A 25,908-nucleotide genomic window follows, 5' to 3' on the forward strand; every position below is an offset into this window, starting at 1 on the left:
CCAGGTAGCAGGAAAACACTCTTCCAAACCTACCTTCAGCTCACTTCATTGGGCTCAGTGGGAGGCCATCTGGGGTGTGCCCCTCTCCTAAGCAAAGGAATGACAAGGACTAGATGTGCACCCTTTCTTTTGAATCAACCTCATCTCATCTCCCCATGGATTAATGTGAGGTTCCTGGCTCTATATTTCATCAGTCTAGAGGGAAGCAGTTCTTGAACAGGATCTTTAAGAGGTACCTGTGGGAGAATCAACCAGATTTGGGGGACAAGGAGAACTGTCCTGTTCCCCACCTCCTTTTGGATGCTGAACTTCATCAGTGCTGGAAAAGTCCACTTGTCTGCAAAGGAGTTCTTGAAAAAGAAGTCCTTCGTAGGAGCTGACATGTCAGAGGTACATGGGGCAGAGGATGGAGGAAGAGGACTGATGTGCACTAACAGAGAAGAGGCTACAGGTGAGGAAAGCAGGACAGAAATGGCAGATGGTGCCCAGGGAAGGGTTAAAAGACGCTGATGACCAAGGAAAGAGAAAGTCTCCATGGGGCGGTCTTGCACTGCATGCTGCCTATGCCCAGACTGTGATGTCAATCACCCACTTTCTTCAGCATAAGAAAAGAAGAGATCCCTCCCCCATGATAAACTAATCAGAAAATTCATCAGCTCCAGTTCAGGCAGAGCCAAAAACCTCATTCTGCAAATGCTGCTCCATTTTTCAAAGTCCTCATGCCTTTGAAACCAGCTCTTGATTTCATTGGGATGACTCTCCCTTCCCAAAGAGCACTGCAGCACAGCCTCTGCAGCCCTTCTCCCAAAGTGTATGAATCACTCTGGCCTCGGGGAACTGCCACAAGTCACTTGAGCAGCTAAAAATACCTCAGAGGAAGCAGGACAGAAATACACATATCTGCTGCTGTAATGCTTGGCTGGGAGGGCACACACTGAATTAAGATGTTCCCTTTTCTGTTTCATTCCCTGCAGGTTTATTCGTTAGTGAAAGCAGATGTGAGTGAACACAGAGGTTTGTCTGAGACTTCTCAGGAAGTTGCTTTTTAGGGGAAGAGGGAAGGTGGAAAAACCACTTGTGCATTTCACACAGACCTGATTCTCAGTGTTTTCTGGCTCAAGTGTCTGTGATATGGGGGTTTCTTCCAGAGTGACAAGCCGAACCTTTCCAAGCAAGGGGAGCTGAGTAACTTCTGAGGACTTGTCTTGATGGCTGATGGTACTCTTCATGATCTACCTTTGTTCTTCAGAGACATCTTCCACTGGAGCAGCTTGCTCCAAGCCCCTGTGTCCAACCTGGCCTTGAACACTGCCAGGGATGGGGCAGCCACAGCTTCTCTGGGCACCCTGTGCCAGCGCCTCAGCACCCTCACAGGGAAGAGCTTCTTCCTTATCTCCAACCTGAACTTCCCTGTTTCAGTTTGAACCCATCACCCCTTGTCCTATCACTATATTCCCTGATGAAGAGCCTCTCTCCAGCATCCTTGTAGACCCCTTCAGACACTGGAAGCTGCTCTGAGGTCTCCACACAGCTTCTCTTTTCCAGGCTGAACAGCAACAATTTTCTCAGCCTCTCTTCATACAGGAGGTGCTCAAGTCCCTGATCATCCTCGTGGCCTCCTCTGGACTTGCTCCAACAGCTCCATGTCCCTCTTATGTTGAAGTGGCAGCCGTGATTCACTTCCACTGGATGTGATTTCCAGGGTCTGTGTGAGCCTGTTCTGGCTGGAAGATTTTGTCCCAACAGCTTTTAAGTGAGAAGCTCCTGGCAACAAGGGGTGGGATGGGGATGCATAGCCATGCCTTTAGCATGTGTGTCATGAGCTGCTTCATGCTTTGCTGGTACATGCGCCCTGCAATGAGTTTCTCTGTGTGTCTGGAGGCTGGCAGTGTGTCTTCACAATGGTGATCTCCCAGGCTCCCACATGCAGTGTGGCCAGGAAAGAAGTCCAATGTCCCATGTATCTGCAGGCCAAACCATACAGAAATATATGAGTCTATCTGGAAAACTCCCTCTTCTTTTCCTGCAATATTAAATTCCCTTCCCCAGGCTCAGTCTTGAAGCAAGAGCACCTTCAGAGTCATCAGTGCTGTAAGCACTTGTGGGTTTTCAAGAGCCATCACACTGAGCACAGGGGCTATATCTGACTGAATGCCCACAGACAGCCTTCAGCTGAAGGCAGATTTCTCCTGCAGTCACTCCTATTTCATCTTATACCTCCAATTTATAGCATAGCACTCGTTTCTTCCCCACTGTCTTTAAAAGGTGACTGAAAGCACAGCTCAGACAGAGACATCTGCATGGGAGATGTTTACAGTCAGACTGATGAGTCTGTCCCTGCACATCCTCTAGGGAGTCTCTGCTGTCACAGGCAGTCTACTGTCACCCCCAACAATCCCACGTCAGCACTGGGAGGCTGCCGGCACGTGTGAAACCAAGTCCATAGAACCCAAGTGTCCTGAGAAACGTCACCTAAGTGATGAAAGGTCAGCCAGACTCTGAAGTCTGATGCTGCATGTGTAAACACATTGAAAGAAGTGTTTGCAGCAGAGAATGGACGTGGATTGCTGTTGCAGTGGCTGTAACGCATGAGTACCTGTGCCAAAGATAACACATGCTCTCAGTGCTGGTTGCTGTATATAGAATACATACTCAGGCTTTATGACAACTTGGAAGAATGTCATGTCCTAAATGGAAACTAGTTACAGTGAAGTAGATTGGCTGCTCCTCCACTTCGGAAGCAAGAGATTCTGACATGCTAGGGAAAAGACAGAAAGATTGGGAAAAGTATAAGAAAAAATTCGAGTTAGTCTGCAAACAAACCAGAGAATTAAAAAAAGGATTGGAAACAGTCAAACAAACATCCTCCATGATGGTATTTCCAGACACTAGATCTGTGGTACAAAGCTGGCCTGCAGTTGTTTATGCTGGAAACAGTCATATCCGATTTGAGGATTATTGCATTCACTTCCAGAAATAGCTGGAGAATAGAACCACCAAACATCATCTCTTGTACAAAGGTTATATCTGCTGGACATGACATTCCAGAGATCCACAGACAACTGATGTCCATGGACTGACGTTGTGCACTTCAGCTTGACATTGCTGGAATGTATCTTTGAGCACAGGATACCTGGGATCTACTTAACTTATAGGAATTTGGGCAAATGTTTAAAATAAAGCCCATTTCTCTGTGATTTTTAGCTGTGATTCTGCATATCTTCCCTCAGCTCCTGAGGTTATTATTTCTTTTTCCCAGGTCTTTGTCATGAGATGAGCTCTGAGGACACTGGAGCAGACATCTCCAAGCTGCTACATCCTTGTTTTATCTGGGAAAACACCACCAAAATAGAAAGAAAAACAGAACAATCCATTTAAGCCCTTTTAACCCATTAGAATTTGCTTTATTTAGGTATCTCTTGATACCCTCTCCCCAGAGGTAGGCAGGACAGGGACCACACGTCCCTCTGGTGAGCTCAGAGCCAGCTGATGCTCATCAGCATGTGCCAAGTTGCCCAGGCACCAGGCAGAGCTAAAGAACCGAGATGTGCAGGTCCAATCTGCTTGCCCCATCCCGGCCCATGGGACAGAAGGGTTTTTTTCCTCAGGAAGAACTCACTGGGATCAAGAAAGAAGTTAATAAGCCAAATGGAGCCTGTCTCGCTTCACGGTGCAGCCTGGCTCCCTTCCAGCCCAGGCTGTTATTAAATTACCCAGAAAACAGGAGGAAAGAGCCCTGCACGCCAGCTTTCCCAGCAGCCTTTGTCTCTGGTTTGTGCCAATCAGTCCTGAAACAAGAGCCCGGCAGCGGGACACCTCTGTTGAGCTGCAATGTCTCGTGCGGGGATCTCACTTCACAGCTCCCCATGGACTCTGCTCTGTAGCATGATGCAAAACCAGATGGCAGCTGCAAATCTGGCTGCTGTCCAAGGCTCCACAGGGTCCTGCAGGCCAGAGCCTTCACCCCATGGACACAAAGGGGACAATCTGGAGCAGACTGGAGTGGAGCGGAGCAGTCGTCTCATTCAGGTTTCTTTTCCACAGTGCAGCCAAGGGAGTCTTCAGCTCAGGCACCCAATGTGCCCCGGCTGTCTGCTGGTGGCAGCTGCTCAGGTCAGGGACAGGCCATTGGAGTCCCTCTCATCCCACTTGGGTTACTGCTCCCCCTGAAAATGGTGTTGAAAAAGTAGTTTGGAAATGGTGGGTTTGTTTAATGAACAACTGCAGTGGGCACATCACAGAATCCCAGCCTGGTTTGGGTTGGAAGGGACATTAAAGCTCACCCAGTTCCAACCCCTGCCACGGGCAGGGACCCCTTCCACTGGAGCAGCTTGCTCCAAGCCCCTGTGTCCAACCTGGCCTTGAGCATTGCCAGGGATGTGGCAGCCACAGCTTCTCTGGGCACCCTGTGCCAGCGCCTCAGCACCCTCCCAGGGAAGAGCTTCTGCCTAAGAGCTCATCTCAGTCTCCCCTCAGGCAGGTTCAAGCCATTCCCCTTGGCCTGTCCCTACAGGCCCTTGTCCCAAGCCCCTCTCCAGCTTTCCTGCAGCCCCTTTAGGCACTGGAGCTGCTCTCAGGTCTCCCCTTCAGGAGCCTTCTCTTGTCCAGGCTGCCCCAGCCCAGCTCTCTCAGCCTGGCTCCAGAGCAGAGCTGCTCCAGCCCTCGCAGCATCTCCATGGCCTCCTCTGGCCTCGCTCCAACAGCTCCAGGCCCCTCTTGTGCTGCTGCCCCAGAGCTGGATCAGGGCTGCAGGGGGGTTCTCCCCAGAGCACAGCAGAGGGGGAGGTATCCTGAAAAATTCAGTGGTGACTTCAGGCATCTTGAGAGCCTTCTTGCCCCTCAGTACTTTATTCAGAAGGTTCATGGGCAGGATGAGAATGAGGCTTCCATTCACTTTTTATTGGTTTTCTACTTTTAATCAATCCATAAAATATTTCACATGGACAAATGATGTTAATTTGAGGCCTGTCCTCCAGCAGGATCAGTGTGTAGCAGGTTGTTGCACTCTGTCCAGATCTGCTTACACATGGCACAGCCAGAGACACCCATAACAGCTCCAAGAGACCTCTGAGGTTTTGAGTAACAGAGAGAACTGGGATTCGCCGTTTCATTATTCGACCCTTCTGTAATTCAGGACTCCTTAACCATGCGCGTGCTCACTCTTGATACACAGATGTTCCCAGCAAGCCTGCTCTAAGATTTCAACACTTTCATGACGTTTATGATTTCCAGAAATGTCAGCATGAATTTCAGGGAAAATGATTGAATCAGGTTAAGTGAATTCCATTTGCTGCAATCACTGCACAGTCAGGTGTCTGTAGGATAACGCATACAGCCAAGCAAGATCCTCTTCTATGTATTCTGCTCCACAGTGCTGTTGCTTTTTGTTTAGACAAGTCCAGCGTTTATGGCCAAGGAATTTATTGTCAGTCCCTGGCTCTAATTTACACTTCAGTGAGTGCATGTTATAAATTTTGGCACGGAAAGATTGATGTAGTCTCATTTAAAAAGTATTATTTCTTTTAAAATGAGCATTGAAAACTTCAGCACTTGCATACCAAGCACTTTCCATCTCTCTTGCCATCTGTATTGTATTAAACAATATAAAGACTTTGTCTATTGCTGCTGAACACACTGGGATGATTTTCTTAGGAAGAGAGGGACATTCTACAGTGGGCTGCCTCAACATTTCTTTGTTTTTAATATGAAAAAGATCCCAAATCCTCTGCAATTTTTAAGCTCTTTGCTAGGGGAAGGAGTTCATAAACTTCTGTTACTGACCATGGAAGATCACAAGATGAATTTACACTGTATTTTCTGTTTTGCATGTGTGAGTTGAGCACTTACTTTGAAGCAAATGTTCAGTCCTTCCCCCCCTTTAATTTCTGGACCAAATGGTGACTTTGAAAATTAAAATTCTGGTGACAAATGGTGAATCACCATCAGAATTCAAACCATATAATTTTCAAATCTTCCTAGTGCTGTTTCATCTTTCAGAATAATTAGACAACAGATTATTCCCCCCTTAGCTAAGCTGTGATGACCTATATGAAATGCTTTGAAATCCGCATGGTTTGAGACTTCAGTAACCACAAAGAAAAGTATGACTATTTTAGCCAAGCCTTCAACTCTTTTTCTCCAAGGAGTAGTTAATCTATTATTGGTAATACATGAAGCTTTTGTCCTACCACAAAGTATCATTTTAACCATGGAAAACAACTGCATTTAATTCACTGTCACAGCTGAGTATCTCCATGAATGATTATGAACAACTCTATTATGCACATCTGTGTCCTCTGCAGCAGTCATTTGCTTGTTTTAATGTTTTGTTATTTCTTAGCAACCAAAGGAAGTCTGAAGAGCTTTTCCTCTTAGAAATTGCACTGGAATTGTTTTTATGATCCTCTTTTACACTTGACCGTGTACCACGAGCATCTGAGAAATTTCCTTTGCTCATACTGCAAAATGCCTTTGACTGTTGCCACCAGCTGTACTCACCCTTGTGCAATGCTTTAGCTCCTGCCATGGAAAATGCAGCATCACTTTCAAGACCTTAATTCATAGATTGAAAATCGCTGTTGTAGCCAGTCGTGATTTAAATCATGAGATACAAAAGGTCATCGCTTTGCCACTTACAGGTGCCCAACCAATATTTATGAAGCCTTTGATCATGCCCTGCATGAAGAGGTTCCTCGGGTGCCTACTCTGCCTGAAGCATAAGCTGCGTGGAAGGTTTAATGCTGTGAGCACTTCAGTTGCCATTCTTCTGGTCAGGGTTAGGGTTTGGGTTGTCCTGTAGCTCAGATATCCACTGTGGCACCAAGTAATTGAAGTGCATCTACTGAATGTTTCTAGTTTTCGGAGCTAATCTGGACCTTTGACTCAGTAAGAGACAGGTTTTGACAAAACATTTAGAAACGTATCTTTTCTGTGCTCAAAACACCTAAGTTTTGGTTTAGAAGTGCTGAACTTGGGGCTCAGAGCCTATGGAACACACACTGAGCAGGAGTAGCTGGTCTGGAAGGATGTGGGACACACTCCACCTCTTCGCTGTGCTGTGGCAGGCTTTTCTCTTGAGATAATCTTATTTTCAGTCAAGACTATTTTCAATTTGGGGGTATTTGTTGTTTTAAAGCAGCCTCTTTCCATGGTTGTGCCAGAGAAAAAGTGATTTTTTTTTTTGGAAAAAAAGCTGTTCTGAGAGTTTTGTCTATCCCCCTGTCTCTGAGGACCCTAGAAATGCCTGCTGTGCTCTCACCAGTGTGCCTGCCTGTTTTTTCTCCCAGTCATGTATAGAAGATGCTCTGGGGATGCCATACATGGCTGGAAACACATCTGCTCCGTACATGTCCCACATTCTGGCTTGTGAAGGTCACAGTCAGCCTCCTTCTGGAGACATCCTTCCTGCACACAGTACCCATTCCACAGGTCCTCTTCCAGACCCATATCTTCATCCTAGACCAAGGTCCCCTTTGCAGGGAGCATTGTCCTTCCTAGAGGTAACTGCTGCTCATGGATTTTGGGGCAGAGCTGCTGGCAGGAGGCATCTCTACTCTGTTACCTCTGATGCTGCTTTATGTCAGCAGAGAATCCAGCCCTTTGTTTCCATTCTTACTTCCCCCTTCCTGTCTTTCCTGGCTAAATGTTCCCAAAATATCCCTCATTCCTTAATCAGAGAGACAGAAGGTAGCCCTGCTCCTGATCTGTTTTGCAGACAGTGGCTGCTCCTCCCCATGGCCTCAGAAAGTCTCTAAAACCAGCTCTTAACTAAAGAAATCACAACAAGATGGTGATTTTTAACATTTCTTTTATACACATATATATCTTTAAAGTGGAGGTTTGGGATTTCCTCTACTGGTTTTGCATCTGATGGAAGCAGGATTGTGACCATCTCCTGTGTGTGTCTCTCCCCCACTGGAGCCAGCCCTTCGCAATCCCGGTATAGAGGCGGCTCTGCACAAAGAGCTGCTGTAAATCAACCTGGCAGCAGCAATAACGTCTGACAGCCCCAGTAGAGCCCCTCGTTGGCTCTGCAGACTGGAAACGTCTGGCCCGTGGCAGGGTTTGTATTTATGCTTCTTGATAATTTGTCCATACATTGGTTTATATATTTATTTCTATATTAGAAGCAGAGCACTTGCCCAGAAACAGCTGTTTTCTTTGGCCACCCCAGGCATCTCTCTCTGTTTGGTTTCCAAAGCACACACGTGGAAAGTGAAGGGGCAAACTGCTGCACCAGGAAGAGTTAGTCATTTGTCAGCACAGCCTCTGGGATTATTTTTCCAGGTGGATTTTATGAGAGCCACAAGGCAGGAGGAGGTGTGCAACTGAGCTGGTCTCCTGCAGTGTGTTCTTGGGCTGTCCTTGAGGCAGGGTCGTCTCAAATCTGAGCATCACAAATGCAACAACTGGGTTAAAAACCACACCTTTGGTTGGGAGGGAGGGTCCGAGGGGCTACAGGAGATCTGGGGAGTTGATCTCTGCTGGCTGAGCACTGTACAACTAGGATTGCGATGCCTTTTGGACCTGGTATCCCAGGAGGCCAGTGATTTGGGAATAGTGCCTGGTGCCTCTGCATTGCTCCGAGGCCATGAGGAGCCCCCAGGGCAACTCGCTGCGGGTGGGCAAATGAGGTGGCAGCACAGGGAGCATCTTTTGGGAGCTGGGGGGAATCATGTCCCCGTGAAAACCGATGGGAATGTTGTCGTGGCTTGCAGCAGAGCCAAGATTTCAGCCTCTCCCTGGGTGATGTGACTGTGAGCCAGGCTCTGGCATGCAGCCATCCCAGTGACTCGCTGCAGATCCGAGCTGGGAGCTGCTGCTTTTGGAACTGGAAGGTCATGGGCACTGAACTGGGGCATTTGGTTGCCTAAATGCAGGTGACTTGTGCTCCAGGGTACATGAGGCATGTGCACGGGGCAAGAAGATGCAGCACAGACCCACAGGATCTCCCTTTGGGATACCCCAGGGCATCTCCAAATACAATAGAGGCTTAAGTCTGGGCAATCATGTCCTTTCTTGGGTGTCACCAGGCAAAGCTCATCACTGTGGTCTGGTACCTCTCACATTCTCCTTGGCTGTTTTCCAGTTCACAGCACAGACCACTTGGCCAGATCTAAGCACTAATCTAGCCTGAGTGCAAAAGAGTGGCTGAAATGCTGTAAGCTTGTCTATGGAGCTGCTTGTGCTCCTCATTTGGCTCCCTCTTCATCCTCATCTCCCTTCCCTCCACTGGGAAGAAGCAGTGAGTGAACCTTCTTTGTACTTTTCAAGCCTGAACATCTGTATTTAGCCTCTTGAATGCTGTATTTAGCCACCTGCAAGCTGCTTGGTTGAGCTGGCTGACATCCCAAGTTGCTGACCAAGGTGGAGTTGTGCCAGACTGACTGGAATATTACTGAAATCTGTGGTTCCAGAAGTATGGAACCCAGTCCTGTCCTTGTCACTGGGTTCTAGGACCACACTCATACAAACCAGGTCATTTCTGCAGGAGCCCATGACTTTTCCAAATGAGAGGTAAGGAGCAATCTAAGGATGATGAGTTCCTGAGACAAACAGAGCATTGATAATTCCAACTAGACAAACATAAACCACTTTTTAATATACACTGACAAAGGTCAGGGGAATAACAAATACAGGGGACAGAAGACTGTTACTGTTGGTGAAACATTGGCTCTGAAATGTCTTCAGCATCCTTTGGTCACTCACCAGCTTGCACAGCCCCAAGGTCCCAGTGAACATTGGGTAGCTGCCACAGCACAGCACACAGCACTAGAAGGGCTCTGCTGCCAGCCAAGTCACCTGCTCTGACAGATTTACCTTACTAAATGGTGTCCATGTGCCATGGGGTAAATGAATTGGGGTTTGTATTGGAGGCAGTAGTAACACGATTTGTTTTAAGGAAGAGCAGGTGTGCCTCAAAGACAGCTGCTCTGGTTTGTACCCTAAGCATCGCAACTAAGGGACATGATATAATTTGTCTTCACGGACCCTGTGTCACCTTTAGGCTTTGGCTGTCTCCCACACAGCTCTGGGAAATACAGGAATAGTGCCTAGAAGCAAGTCCTGCCCAGGGCAGTGCAGAGAGCTGCTTACAGGGGTAGAGAAACTTGCACTCAGTGCCTGGCTTGCCCAGTGATGAGACTCTGCCCTTCCAGGGCAGTGAAAGTGGAGGGGAGGACAGATGTCAAACCCACAGCAATTTTGGCCCCATTGCCTTGATGCCAGGGTATAGGGCAAGCTCACAACTGGTGATGGTGCTCAGATGGGCTCCTACTGGGCCAAGGATGCCCATTCAGGATGCTCTGCCTGTGGGCAGCTATGACCCTACTGCCTCCCACTGCTGGCACTGGATGGGCTATATCCATAATCCTGCCCAGAAGGTTACCAACCTCTGACCAGCTCCTCCTCTCATCCACCCCTTGGCTGGTGGGGTGAGACATCTTTCCAGCCACACTCAGGCAGCTGCCCTTGTCCCAGCTTGTACCAGGGTGGTTGGACACAACACACCACCTGGGGTGTGTTCCACATCTTTGGTGCTACAGTGTTTGAGCAAAGACTGCTTGGTCCTGCAGGAGTAAGTAGCTGGTCCAAGTGCTTCTCCTTTGGGACTTCAATTGTGTCTCAAGGACCAGGCCAAGGACCTACTCAGGAGATCTCTTAACTCAAGCACATGCCACAGTTCTTCGGTCATCCCAGCTCCTTGGCAAGGTGGCAAAAGAGTCTCTTCTCAGTGACCCAACACTGACTTTCCAAAGCAGCTGCAGTTTCTTATCTGCAGATGGTCCCTGCTGAGGGTACAAATCCCTCACTGATACTATTCTGGAGGTTACTGCTGCTCTATACATTACCATGGGATGCTTGTATAATTTTTACTCAGTCCTATGTAGGCCATTTCTTATTTTTAAAAAGGAAGTTCAAAGTCAAAGTCCTCCCCAAAACTCCTTGAAAAGTGTATTAAGGTGTGACCTTGTTTCTTACAAGTTCTTCAACCAGAACACTTCCCCCACCACATCTCCTCCTCCAGCCATCCCTTCACCACAGGGAGCACACATCAGTCATGTCCCCATCTGCTTGGGGACCTGCTTCATCCCTCCTGTTCCCATCAACTGACCTAATTATAACTGTGTTGTGAGCAGGTAAGTTCTGCAGGGGATACTGTGATGGCAAGCTGGCTGGTGTGACCTCCTTTTTCCCTGCCCCAGTGACAACTGGAAAGAGCTCTTTCTCTTCTTCCATTTCCCTCTGCTAGTAAAACTTTCCCTGTGTAAGACCAGAACTGGTGAAGGAAGTAAGAGTCTGTAGGCTGGGCATTGGCCTTCAGGCACCATGGCGGACGCTTGGGGGTGATTTACTGCTGGCAAACTGGTGGCTTAATCCCAGTGTGCAAGGACACTGAGCTTGTTTAGAAAATGTCCAAGAACATCCATCATTCTGCAGTGAGCTTCTTCCTTGTGCTTAGATGAAGAAAAGGCCTCACTGCAGATGGAGCATCTTTGTTCTGGATCACCCTTTCAGAAGGAACTCTGTAGGTCTGAGCCATGCTCTTGTCCACTCTTTACTCTTAAGAAGACTTGCACTGTGTTTATACCCTAAATCCTGGTTCACTGTGTAGAAACTATGGAGAAACTCTGGGTTTCTACCTTAATTTACCCATTTCCGCAGTGAGGCAGCAGAAGCAGTTCCAGTCCCTTCCATGTGGTTTAGCCCCATGGTCACATTGGCAGCTCCTTCCTGACCTGCACTGTGCCAAGGTGCTTGGCTGGCTGAGACATGGGAGAAGGCACCATCCAACTCTACTGGCAGGAATGGCTAAAGGGAAAGACTTGTAATTACAGCTGAGCCTCTTCTTGCCCATCTGTGAGCAGCTCCTCAGAAGCAGCACATCAGGTGGTGGAGAGATTGAAGGTGATGTTGGAGGTTGGAGCTGCAGTCCTGAACAGTCTCCTGGACACCTGGGTTGAGGACAGGCACAAAACCCTGAGGGGGATGAAGCCTTGATACAACCTGGGACAGCAGCTTCTACAAGATCCCAGCAGGGCTGCAAATGTTTAAACTCCATACAGCAGCATCACTTCTGCCAAGGCATATCTGGAGTTAATATGACAAGTCAGTGTAATTTGAATGGGAGAACATGGCTTCTTTTCAGCCTGAGCAGATTGTCTGCTGGTGGGACCTTGCTAATTTGCTTCCATCAAAAGAGTAAACAATCAGCCAAGGCAGCAGCACTTCCCTGGTTTGAATCCTTGTTTGTTTTGCTCTGCTTGGTTTGTGCTATCTCGTTAGCTACTGGGAAAAGGCACAATATTGCACTACCCTGGGCAAAAATGGATCAAATAGGAAGAGGCATCTCCATGTGTAGAAATCCTAGGCTGCCTCTCCAGAAAGTTCTTTGCCCTCCAAACCCATCCCCTGGCTGCCCAAACAGGAAGAGCTCCCATTTCCCTGCTGCGCACACAGGGCTACAACCATTCCCTCTGACATGTGTAGCCAGTTCCCAGGAAAACTTCTATCCTTTCATCAGTGCAGAGGACAAAGCCTGGTCCTGCAGCAGGGGAGTCTTGTGGGGTTCACCTCAGGGTTACCAGCTGCACCACAGCCACCCAACACTGCTGTTGGGTCTTGTTAAGCCACAGGGCCCTGAGTTATCTCCAGTCCTGTCTTGAAACATCCGATGCCCCATCCCTGGCAGTGTTCAAGGCCAGATTGGACACAGGCACTTGGAGCAAGCTGCTCCAGTGGAAGGTGTCCTTGCCCATGGCGGGGGGTGTGGAACTGGATGAGCTTTAAGGTCCTTCCTATCCAAACCGTTCTGTGATTCCATGATTCTATGAAACCATGGGCTGCCCCATTGTCCTCTCCTCAGGGTGGGATGAAGGCTGCTCTTGAGCTGTTTATGAGCCTTGGCAAGTCAAAGTGAAGCAGGAAGCATCGATGGGAGCCAGCTTGCAGCATATGGTCTGAAGCCAGCTCTAATCCTTGGCCTTTTCTCCAGTGCCAGCATCCATCATGGCTGTGATCATGTATCCACCTTCTCTTTACCACTTGCTCAGCCACCTTATTCACAGCACCAGCACAATAACACACACAGATAAGGGTGGAAAGGGCTGTGAGTAAATCAGCAATGTCACCTCCTGGCTCACCAAGGTGGCATAAGATGGAGACTTAAATGAGCACAGCCAATGTCAGAGGGGCACATCCAAAGTCAGCACGTGGCTGCCAGCCTAAGAAAGGATGTGACAGGGCCTTGTTTGGTATTTCTTGTCCTCTCTGTCACTGGGAGTGTTCCTGGGCAGACCAGTGGGGATCCTGTGTCCTGGATCTGGTCAGTTTGTGGGTATAAAAGAATGAGTGAGATCAGCTGGATTTCAAATAAACTCCCCCTGCCTGTGTAAACAGCCTTGCTCTGAACTCTGCTGTGTTTGCTGAGCTTTGTTGTTGCATGCCTGCTGAGGAATTCCATCCACCTGAGCCTCCAAGTGGGAAAAGACCTCGGGAGATTTGTGTCTGCATTCCCAAGGTCACCCCTCTGGTATATTTCCATGCTCGGGATGACAAATCTGGCTGCAAGCTGCACTAAAGGAAAACACACGGAGCTGCCAGGGCTGGTATGAAAGGTTTCTTGCAGACCTGAACTGGTTGTTTTGATTCTGACCACTGTGCAATGTATTTACAGATGCTGTGGGCTGTGGGTGGTCAGGGGGATGCGTTGTGCATCCATTCCCAATGGACTCATCCCCCTGCACACACAGGCGTTTACCAGGTGGCCACACAGACGTGCTGCTGTCTGCAGAGCAGCAGATCGAAGGTTTAGTACAGCCCAAGCAGGAATAAGAATAAGAGTAAGAAGAAATGTCTTTTCTCCAGTGCTGAAGGGAGACTGCAGCAGAGCAGAGCGGCTGCAGAAAGCAAGCTCCTCAGTCTCATACTGCACAAAGTACTTCAGCATTCACCTCCCTTGCGCAGAGTGACATCTGCCCAAGTGCTCCCCTGGCTTGCAGGCAAGGCTGTAGGGAAAAGAGCCAGTCATGGGGCCAACACACATTCCCTGACCATACCTGGACCCTTGCTCTTAGCCCACCTGCGCTGAGACATGGATCTCATTCTTCAGCTTTCAGGATGCAGTTTGGAGCCCACAGCCTGATTCTGGCCTCAGCTACATGAATCACAGCAGGTATTGGGCAAGGCTGCCTGAGTTTGGGCATGGAGGAGGTGGGATCAGAAACAATCTCTCAAGGTGTCCAGCATGGAAAGGGACAATATCTGCCATGGTTCCATTTCCTGTCTGTAAACTGCGAGCTGGTGCCAGGGTGAATTTGACTTTTTTTCCCCAAGACCTGTTTACGATGATTTTCCTGGCTCAAGCAGTTTCTGCTCCATTGGAGATCAGCTGCACAAGGAGGTATTTGTGACTGTTTTCCTCAACATCTGAGTCTTCCCAAAGACAGTGAGAAACCTGCCTGAGAGGTGTGGGGCAGAAGCTGTCCTCTGCAGAAAATATTATCTCATCAGAATAAACTTGGTGTGATGAAGGCCAAGACAAAGTGTATCTTTTCAGTCCACGAAGGCAGGAACAGCAGGCTATCCTATGCTTGGATGGAGAGGAAGACCCTGATGTGGGAACTGATTTCTGGGTACCAACCTGTGAGATGTCTGGGTCATCTGTATAGTATCTTTTCCATTTCAGGGATGGGGGCTGGAGGGAGCTGACTGGAGATGTGAGCAAAAATGAGGGACTTGGCAGTGAGGGCACGTGCAGGGATCTCATCTAGAGCTGGGTTCAGGAGCACCTTGCAGAGCATGAGGATGAAGGTGTCCTTGAAGAGGGTGAACTGGAGCAAATGTCTAACTGCACTTTCCAGCCATGTAGTTCCCTTCCAGTTTGGATCTGGTTTTACTTTGCTATTCTGGGTTTATCTGGTGTATTTGGTGACTCTCCCAGACCTGACCATCAGCTTTCCTAGAAGATGAGCCAGATACAGGAATAAACTTCTCAGGGAAGGAAAGAATATGTGTGATGTGAAACATTGGCACCTCCTCAAAGGAGATCTTACTGTTGGCTTTCAGGTATCTGGGTTTCAGTCAGCCTTCACAAACCAAAAGAAGAGATTCATTGGAGGATGGAAAGTGGACAGGTAATAAATAGGACTATCAACAACTAAAACTATTATTAAAACTATTATCATCATCAACATTATTAAAATGCCTCCAACTAAATAGACATGTTAATAATGACAATACAAACAAGGCCACAGTGCTTGGGCTGACTCAAGCATTTTCCCTTTCCACAGTAGTGGTTCTGGTCCCAGATAGCCGCTTGCTGCAAGCCAGTATGCCAAAATCTGTGCAATAGTAAAAATTGTTCATGTCAGCTGGGAGAGCCAAAGTGTGACTCATGGTTGGTTGATACCTACAAAATTTTCCTGAATGACCATGGATGCTAGAAATAGAAAATACAGTTGAGGAGAGACTGAAACAGATAAATCACCCCAGAGCCCTGATTCATCACTTCTTTGGCCATTAGCAATGTGGGAAAAAAGTCCTTGGCCTCCACATGAATAACTCTGTGTCTTTAACAATGACGTAACTTAGGAGAACCATTTGAGCCACCACAGAAACATTCAATTGTGTGGAGCTGGAGCTTGTCTCCATAGTACTGTGTATTTTTAGAAGTGGCAGGAATATTATCTGGGCATTCAGGAGCCTTTCCTTCTTCCTGGCCTGCCTGGTGCAATGTGGCTGCAGCAGCTCTCGGTGAAACCACAGCTCATGTGGACACATTGGAAAGGGAATGCTGTGTGTGGTTGAGGGGTTCACTTGCATAATCTCCTGGGAAGCTTCCCAGCAAAGCCTGTTCCTAGTGAGGAAAATTATACTTTCCAGCATAACATTCTAGAAAGCAGGATGGGAAGTCCTTTCCCTGGTCCCTGCGGTCCTTATATTCTTGCAAATGCGTATTTCTGAAGAGGTTAAGCCTGTCCTTTCTTCCCTTGAATTCCGTTGTGTTTCCTTTTGTTTCATTACTAAGTGAGCACAGTTCTTGGATATACAACAGTAACTTCTATTGCCAGCTGCTCTTTCTTTCAATGCTAAAATCAGGTGGCTGGTTATGGAGCTTGGCTTTATTTTAATGAAGATATCTGGGCTAGCTACAGAGGAGAGGTTGGGCTCAGGGTGGCTGTGAAGGTAAAGGAAAGACACCAGAAGACCTGGTTCCCAAGACAGCTTTCGTTCAGCAGATGCTTAGGAGTGAGTCAGCGGCAAAACCTGCTGGGAGCTTTCTGTGGGGTCTGAGGTGCTCTGCAGGACATTGGCAGCCGGGAAAGGAAGGAGGGTTTCCAGCCTGTGGGCAGAGGCTGGGGAAAGCTGCACAGAAAGTCCCTGTCCCACTCTCAGTTCTGCTTTAGGCCAAAGTCATGGCTTCTGCTGCTGTGGCCAATGCCTCTTTTCAGAGGAACATTCGTATCAGAGCTGCTCAGCCCTCCATTTGCACAGGGATTTGTTTATTGAGGCTCATTACTGCACCAAATGGAGAGATTCTCTCACTTAAAATGACCCCAAGTTTAGAAGCAGCTTGTTGACTTATTCCTACACAGAAAAGCCACTGATACAGAGGTAATTTCTTGCCCACATGCCCATCAGCCATGGGACTCATCCTAAACATGGATCTTGAAGCCAGTGGTATCTCTGGCCACAGAATTCTAAAGGCTCCCACAGTTCTGCCCTGCCTTCCACCAGCCATATGCATGCTGTGGGGCAGTCACTGACCCTCCCATCACACTCTGTACCCTTCCAAGGGCTTTGGGCCACCTATGGCACATTAACCTCAGGAACCAGCAGCCTTGGCCGTGGGCATCCCTGGGGCAGAGACGTGGGGTAAAGGTGACCTTGTCCAGGCTGGTGTCCAGCATGAGCTCCTCATTGGAAACCCTCATTAAGTGCCCATTTACATCTAAATCAGGCAAATTGCTTTTAAAATCAGGTTTTAATTCCTTTTTGTTTTCAGTAAATCCTGAAGTGCTAAGCTCAGGTTTGCCAGGACAGACCAAATGTCTAAGATGCATATAGGCACTTTCTAAAACTTTCCCAAAAGCCAAATGTCCTCTAAGTCATGCTGTGTGGAGCACAGCCACTTTCCTTGCTGAAATTGCAAGATATTCCCAACTTCCCAGTAAAATGGGCTGCTAATTCCAAAATTGTACTTGCTGCTGTCTCTAGGAGCCCATTTCTGGGCACTTCTTAGCACAGGCAAATATGGTGTCATGGTTATTTATTGAACTGCATCACTCTGCTGGAGCCCGGGGCAAGAGTCCCCAGGAGCACCCAGCTGCAGGCCCTGGAGTTGCAGCAATTTGCTCTTGTTGAAGGTCCAACCTTTGCCTTTATTATTAGCTTGACAATTACTTTATTGTAACAACTCGTCACCCTTGGAAGTAATTAATTTCTTGGAACCAAGCCCAACAGATGGGCCTCTAATGTATTTGAGATCACGTAGGGAGCAGGGGAGTCTCTACCTCAATTTGACAAACACAGCATTTTAACCTGACATCTTATTCCCCTTTAGGAAATATCCCTTTGGGTATCTGATGCTGACTCACTGCATGGCTGAAAGGCTCAGGATGTGATCAATTCATGAAACGTGGCCCTGCTTTAATGCTTTTGGGCACATTTCCTCTAGGCAGGATGTGCAAATGGCACAAGAGGAGCCACCCTACCACGACAGCAGTCAGTGGTGACTGAGTTCATGACAGATTTATTAGGTTGGCCAGGTGCAGAGGTTCCCTCCAAGCAGCTGGAGCTCTCCTCATGCCTCCTTGATGAGGAGGATTTCTCACATACACCAGCCTTGCTCCAGCCCCCCTGTTTGCTTCCCCACCATGGACTAAATGGCTGTCCCTGCTGCAGCCCTGCAGGGCTGTGGATGTTGTGTTTCTCATCTGCTCATAGGCAAAGGTTTCCATTCATACTACAATCTGCCCATCTGTTCCGTGGCTCACCAAGTCCTAAATTTGCCTTCCTGTAGATTGGAAGGACAGCTGAAGTGAATACTGGGGTCTGAGAGCAGACAGACAGCTGAGAGAGAGAGCAAAGCCCCTTGGCAAGTAATTCAAGAGGAAGGAGCAAGGGCATGAGAGCACGGGCTGCACTGAAACAAGGTGGACAGCAGACTGAAACCACCATGGCATGGTGGGGTCTCTGACCAGAATCTGCATGGAGATGAACCAGTGAGGGAGTAAACCCCAATGCTTTGCATGGGGAAAAGAGCTCCAGCCCATGGGGTTCCCATTTGGATGGGGATTCAGCTTATCACACTGCTCTGCAATTCTGGCTCCTCCAGGACCATTCTGCTGGAGAAACTGTGACCCATAACCCTCATGGCCCAGAGCAGTGCTTTATGAAAGACATTAGAACCATAGAATCATAAAGTCATAGGATCCCAGACTGGTCTGGGTTGGAAGGGGCCTTAAAAGCTCCTCCAGCTCCAACCCCTGCCACAGACAGGGACACCTTCCACTGGAGCAGCTTGCTCCAAGCCCCTGTGTCCAACCTGGCCTTGAACACTGCCAGGGATGGGGCAGCCACAGCTTCTCTGGGCACCCTGTGCCAGCGCCTCAGCACCCTCCCAGGGAAGAGCTTCTGCCTTAGATTTAACCCTGTTTCAGTCTGAACCCATCACCCCTTGTCCTATTGCTATAGTCACTGATGAAGGGTCCCTCTCCAGCATCCTCATAGCCCCCTTCAGACACTGGGAGCTGCTCTGAGGTCTCCACACAGCTTCTCTTCACCAGAAATGCTGGTAGAAAATTATGAAGAAAATCACAGTGATATTACTTTTTTTTTTTTTTACTTTGGTGAAAATCTCTCCTCCCTATTACCTCTTCCCCCCCTTCCATTTCCCACCATTTCTGCAGAAATCAGACCTCTTCCAGGAATTAGAGGGGTTTTATTTTGTGTAAATCCAGCTTGTCCCGTGACAAAGAGTTTATGTGGGAGGCTTCCGGGCAGTTGCTTTCTATCTGTCCAGCATACATGAACCTTCATGTTTGAGTGAATGCTGGGGGCTGCTGATAACCAGAGGTTACTGGAAATGTGCATCCATTTAATGTGTTTAATCATTTAATCGTTAAAATCATTCCAAATCGTTTCACCATTAAGAGTGCAATTAACAGCGAGGGGGTGAAGGCCTCCAAGGTTCCAGCCCAGGGAGAAGAGGCAGGGATGCATCAGGCAACAGGGCTCTGCTGGCTCGTGCCACCTCCTGCGGATGTGCTTTAGCCTGGAGGAACCATCAGTCCAAAGAGTCTCTGTCACCGCAGGGATGGTGTCACGGGTGCTCTCACTCCCCACCCATTCATTCACTCCAGGATTATGTGGGTGTTGAGAGCTCCATCCTCCCTTTGCCCATAACAGGAGAGGAAAGCAGGGTGCAGACCACTTGAATCCCTGACATTTTCTCCCCCCTCTTGCTGGGAATGACCTAATCCACGCTATTGTTTCCTGCTCCGCTTGAATTTCCACTTACCCACATTTCCATCCTTTCTGCAGTTCTTAAAATATTTTTCGACCTTTCTACCAGGAAAGAGTAGAGCCCTGACAATGCCTTCTTGTTTGGTTTGGGAAAAGGTCATTGCTCCACAACATGTTTCTTGTTCTGTTTATGCAGAACTTAGCAAAGAGAAGAAAAATGCGGAGTTTATTCATCCTGAAGAAAAAGCAGATTTACATACTAAAGCCTTGCTCAAACTGGCGTTAGCCTTCACTGTTGGCTGTGCTGCTCTGTCTCTTCTGCTCTCCTTAATTCTGGTGGATTAAGACCAATATGGATCTGCCTACCCTGCTTGTGCAGCTGTACAGACAGGAGTACATCATGGCTGCATGGTCACCTTCTTCATACCTTGTGAGGGGCTTTTTCTCTGCTGATTTCAGCTGCGACAAGCAAAGGTTTCTCTCTTTGCCTGGCACTGTTTAAACCCCTTTGTACACCCTGCTGCTGGGAATTCTTGCTTCAACATAACTCATCCTTTGATGCTAATTAATCCCTATTTATGGATGCATTTTGCCTTGGGAGCTCAGTAGCCCGTGGGTCCTTGGAGAACACATCCAAGAGCAACCTTTCTGGGTGGCCTGAATCTCACTCTATGGCCCTCTTTTTCCATCCACTCAATGAGATGGCAGGGACCCACTTGCCAACTTGAAGCACTTCACTGAGGTGCTCAGGTCTGAGGGAGACAAATAGGCTTGAAGGACTGACATGAGGAGTTGGGTTCACTAAAAATAGTGAGAAGATCCATGGTGATGAGAGCGACCTTGGAGAGCTCTGCTTTCCTTGTGCCCGTGGCAAAGGGCGTTCATGATCGCCCCTCTCTACAGGTCTGAATGCGTAGATGGGGAAAAAACCCTTCCTTTAGCAGTGATCTGGTTGGGAGGAGAGGCAGAGATGTGCTGCTTAGTGGTATTAAACCCTGAGTAACAAGCCTGGAAAGGTGGAGGATTTATTAAGTGCTGCTTGTTTCCAGGCAAACATTCGAGGGTACACCAGCTGGACTTCCCTCAGCATTAACATCTCTCAAAACTTGTCTTCTACCACAATAACAAGGAAAAGCTGCATTTGGTGACATCTGTCCCAGCTCCAGCTTCAAAAGTCCTTTCTCATGGTGACAGAGGACTTGCCAGCACTGCAAACCTGCAGCAGTGATGGGTTGTGTCCCTTGTGCAGCCTGAGAGTCTGAACAAATCCCATGTTCACTGGGGCAGGGAATGTACACATGATTTCCCAGGGTCCTTTATTTTCTGGTCTCCCTTTGATCCTACATATCTGATTGTACAAAGTGACTGGAAACCCCACAAAACAAGGAAGACCAGAGATAATCCTTGTGGGATTGTGCATCTGGCTTTTCTTGCTCCTGGTCCTTGTAGCAGCTTCCAAATCTCCTTAGATTTTGGTGTGATGGAGTTAAAGCCTTTGGCTTAAAAGGAATCTCAGCATGGATACAGTAGAAAACCAGACATGGGATATAAAAAGCATGCTTCTAAATTTAAACCTCTCTTAAAAGCTAATTTAAGCAGCTAATTATACCAAAAACGCATGAGCCCCAAATTTGCCAATTAAAAGTTAATTAAACGACAACTCAGTGAGCTTCAATTTGTCAGTTAAATCCATCTGCTTCCTGCAGCTTCCTGCAATCCCACAGCTTCAAAGCTCTCCCTGCAATGGGAACCATTCTCTGAGCCATCACCATCAGACAGATGTCCAAAACCCTAGAAAAAGCCTTAAGCTCACCCAAAGCCAGGCACAATTAACAGCCTCAGCCTTTGGGAATCTGCCCAAACATCTCACAATAGATGTGGCTGTTGAGGAGATGAAGCCTCTGGACAGGCTGGCTCAGTGTTGTAGGAGCTGTGCCTGCTGGATCCCTCCCCAGCACCGCATACGTGCAGATGAGGTGGCACATACCAGTGCAAGGGTCCAGCAGTGAGCAGGTCAGCAGGTCTGGAAGCAGGCAGTCCTGTTAATGTGAATACTCTCCTGAAAACTGCTCTTTTTTGGTAGCTTCACAAGGTCTACCCCATCCTCTGCCTGCAGATAGCAGAATATCCACCCCTGGATATGTGTCCCCAGCTTGCACATGTCCTGGATGTGTTTTTGCTTCCACTGCTTGCTCGATCGGCTCACTTCATCCTATAGGATGCAGTGAGACCCCGAGTGCTGTGTGGTTGCAACCTGAAGGTGGAGGTGGCAGCGTTGGCTGCTGTTAACAGGCTCAGTCAAGCTGATCCGCATGTGACTGATGGCTGCAACACCCCTCAATGTTCTGCGGCTTTCACAGCTGTAATTGGCAGCTTGTTATGCTTTTTATCACATCACCTGGTGTAGGCTTTATTACTATGTTAATTAAATAGACCAGCATGAAAAACACATCTAAGGTATCAGCACATTCACTTACAGCAGGAAGATCTGTTGCCTCGCAAGTGGACTGATGCATCACAGGGTCTGCTCTGCTCTTGTCCTGTCTGATGGGTACTGAATACAATGAAAGTGATCAGGATGCTGAGTTTCCTTGCTGCTGACCCCAAGAAGATAACATGGTTCATAGGTTTGGCAGGCTCAGTTTGAGATCAAAGGAATTCACTTCCAAAGTAAAACCAACAACCAACAAACCAACATTTCTGGTCCTCCCTTTCAAACTCATGTGGCCCAAACTCTTCAGAGCAGAAGAAAGATTTTCAGTAAAGTTGCCTCAGCTTCAATTTAAATTTAAAATGGATGCAACTTGCTGTTCCTCTGTTCAGTTTCTCCTTTCATACAGACCGCAAGCAGGGATGCTACCACCTCCAGTACATGAGCATTTTGCCATGATGCTGCAGCCAAGGCAGTGGTAGGCAGCAGCTCTGCATCTTGGGCAGCTGAATAACTAGGGGCACACTGGGAGGCAGGGAGGATACCCCTCATCCCACCCCCCAGTGTGGCTGGGATGGGATGTGGCTCCTTGATTTTTAGCATCTGTATTTCTGTCACCCCCTCAGCATCATTAGTACATCCAGGGGTTTGCTTTGATCTCTCTTAATTCTCCCAGCTGCCCATGTGTTTCCCAGCTGCAGGTCTTTAACTTTCTTTGTGACTTTTTCCCCACTCACTTTTCCCCTTGCTGTGTGAGCACTTCTATTCCAGCCCCAGCTGCTTTTATCTTTCATGTGACCAGTTTTGTCCTTTGTTTTCAAACAACAACGGGGTGGCTGGCTTGTTAGCTATGTGGGGGGATTAGGATGTGCTATAGTGCTGATGGGAGGCCAGCAGCTCATGGGGATGGCTGTAGGAAGCAGAAATGATCCACAAGATTGGGCACGTGCTTCCCCAAAATGTCAAAGCAAACCTGCCAGGCAAATCCAGGGCCCCTCTGTGTGTTGATTTAGCAGGGTTAGAGTGACCATATGCCCAGCAAACCTCCTCTTGCAGCACTGCAGGAGCCCTTCATGGTGCCCAGGAGGCTCCAAGTCCCCTTGTGCTCCTTGTTCCATGGCTTGGAGGCAGTGAGGGTGCAGAGCTATGGCAGGAGCCAAGAGCCAAACAACAAGCACTGGGAACAAGAGGGGATGTTTGTGCCCACCCTTGCACAAGCCTGGGGAGGGATGGAGGCTGGAGGCTTCCTGCTCTGTGGGAATAACACCCAGGGGACACAAGAAACCCCATATGACTCCCTTGCTGCACGCTTTGTGTCTGCAGAAAAGCTATCACGTATGCCCAACACATCACCTCCTTGGGAGAGCATCAGGGTAGAGCAGAAGTGTAACATGCACAGGGCTTTCTCCTGAGGAGAGCCAAGTTGGAGATCCCAAAGAGCAGGAGGGCAGCCAGCCCCTGTCAGGGAGGGAGGGATGAAGGTCTGGCACCAGCACATTTCTAACCAATGCCATTTGTTTGAAAGCACTGTGGTTCCAGTGAGGTGCCAGGTTCAGTGGAAGAGAGGAAACAATCCTATGAAGACATAGAAGTTGGAACCAGATGACTCACGTGATGGTTGGGTTGTGACCAAGGCTTGCAGCCTGGTGCCAAACAGGTCACTGGACCCAAAGTAGAGAAGTGCAGAGCCTGAGAAGTGTCCAGCCGGAAACCACCAGAAACAGTTCTTCATCCTGGAACAGAAGCAGTTGTGAAATCTTTCTCCCTTCACTAAAGCAGCACGCAGTCATCTCACGGAGCAGCAGTATCACTTCACTGTCCCAGGTTTCTGGGTGCAGTTGGAGCTGGTGATCCCCCAGATTTGACTCAAGCCTTGACTGCTGACAAGTACTAGAGCACAGGGAGCTGGGCTCTTTTCCTTTGAGCCTCTCAGCCTCTTAGGGAGCCATCCTTTCTCCTGAGGGAGCAAATGAAGCCATCAGCGAAGCTCACCAGTGCCCTGGTGCTGGCACGAGTTCAGCCTCCTGTCTCTGCACGGCTCTTTCTGTGCTCTGCTCCTTACAAGAACTGATTAAATAACCCAACAAGCACTTGGAGGCTGCTTGGGTCTGTAAGAAGCTCTTTAAGAAAAATGATTATTAGTAGACATGGAGAGGACTGGTTTGTTTTATAAAAGGCACTGTGCTGACTCTATAAATGAGATTGTGAATCCCATTCTTCCTGGCTCTTTCTGAAAGACTGATCTATTGGAAAACCAACTGCCCTTTGTTTATGAAAGTAATCTTATTGCTCATGGAGATGTCTTACAGACACATATTTGACCCTAGATTTTGCCCTTTTATAGTGGCAGCGTAGTGTTGGACATGAGGATTGCTGTCAGAAACACTATTTGTATCTGCACAGAAATGTCTGCGCTGGCACCTGAACCCATTTTCTCATCCCCCTGCTCTAAGCAGCCTTTCTGCTTTATCAATGGGATATGTGAGCTCAGAACTTCAGGATTTAGGGCACTACTACTCTGAATTTGTAATAAATCTGGATATCAATGCAATATTTTGCAGATATCCCTCTGCTACTGTGTTTTCAAGCACCTAATGTCTGAAAGCTGTGGGTCTGTTAATATAGCCCAAAATTGAGGGTACAGTGTTGCTACAGTCCTCTCCCATACCCAAAGGTCTGTTCCTCCCTTGCCCTGGCAGATCCATGCCTCTGGCCCCGGAGAGCTGGTCAGGATGCTCAGCCAGGGGACATCCAGGATCACAGGAGAAGGAACACCTCTCTGGCTGGCTTGGCTCCTTGGATCAATGTGGCTATATTGGGTGGCAGCCAGCTTACACGGCACAAGGGAAGGGGCAGTGCACCTCTGGATGGGGTCTTCAGAATGAGGCAGGGCAAACCTATGCCTGATCTCTTCTAGAGATAGCAATGGATGGCTGCTCAGAGCAGGGTGTGGGACAGGGAAGCTCCAGAAGCTCATCCCAGACAGCTGTCCTGTGATAGCACCTGGACATCAAGAGTACACTGGCAGCTGAAGCTGGCACCAGACCAAAACCATGGGCAACACAAGCCAAAGGAGACACCGTCCCCTGAAGGAGGAGTGTGGTCATCAAGCAACCCTGGGAAGGTGATTCCCTCACAAGGGTACCAAAGGACACCTTTACCTTCCACAGCTGCAGCCTGGGTCTACAGCAGCTTGTAAAGGCTGGGAAGGGTCCAGAGGAGCCTTTCCCAGGGCACAGTTTGGTTCTCAGCAGTGAGGAAGGCTAGGAGGTACTGGGGTTTTGCTCACCGGTGATTGAAGCTCACAGTGTGATTTTTGGGAAGTTTTCTCTGGAAATGACCATCTTTGCTTTGCCAGCCTGGGTGCTGAAGGCAGCAAAGATGCAAACCTGACTGCTCTGCAGATGCCTGTTTGAGAGGAGAATCCATATTGTTCAAACAAGTACAGGCTTCTGCTAAAATGAACATTAGGTTTTATTGACAGAATAAGTAAATATTGACCAGTGGAAAGTTAGAGCCAATATTTACCCTTAGTTTTCCTAAATCCAAATGTTTACAGTAAGTGAAATGCGAAGTGCTGATCCACACATTCCCATTTCTAATACTGCCCTGGCCCTGGGGCTGCATCCAGACCAGTGAATCCAGACTGTTTGCAACCTGATTGCCTGACATTTCCAAAGAAGGTGCTTCCTGTGTCTGTGATATTGAGCATGGTGCCGACCTATGTATTAAACTAACATCTTAATAGAGAGATGAAATTAAAGATGCAGAAAACTGGTGATCGAATAAGCTCCAGTGTCAGTCAGGAATTTTATCAATACATGAGATAAATTCATTGCATGTAAACTCAAGAAGGAGGACAAACAGAAATGCATTTCCCCTCTATGGCTGGAAAAGCAATGTAGACATCTCAATGTCTCTGCTGTCAGTATCACTGCCCCTTTAGATGTGGCAACTCCACCTTTTGAATGTACTCAACCTTAACCCTTCTTGATCGTTCACCTTCCCAT

This window comes from Melopsittacus undulatus, chromosome 11 (assembly GCF_012275295.1).
Source record: "Melopsittacus undulatus isolate bMelUnd1 chromosome 11, bMelUnd1.mat.Z, whole genome shotgun sequence".
Lineage (NCBI taxonomy): Eukaryota > Metazoa > Chordata > Aves > Psittaciformes > Psittaculidae > Melopsittacus > Melopsittacus undulatus.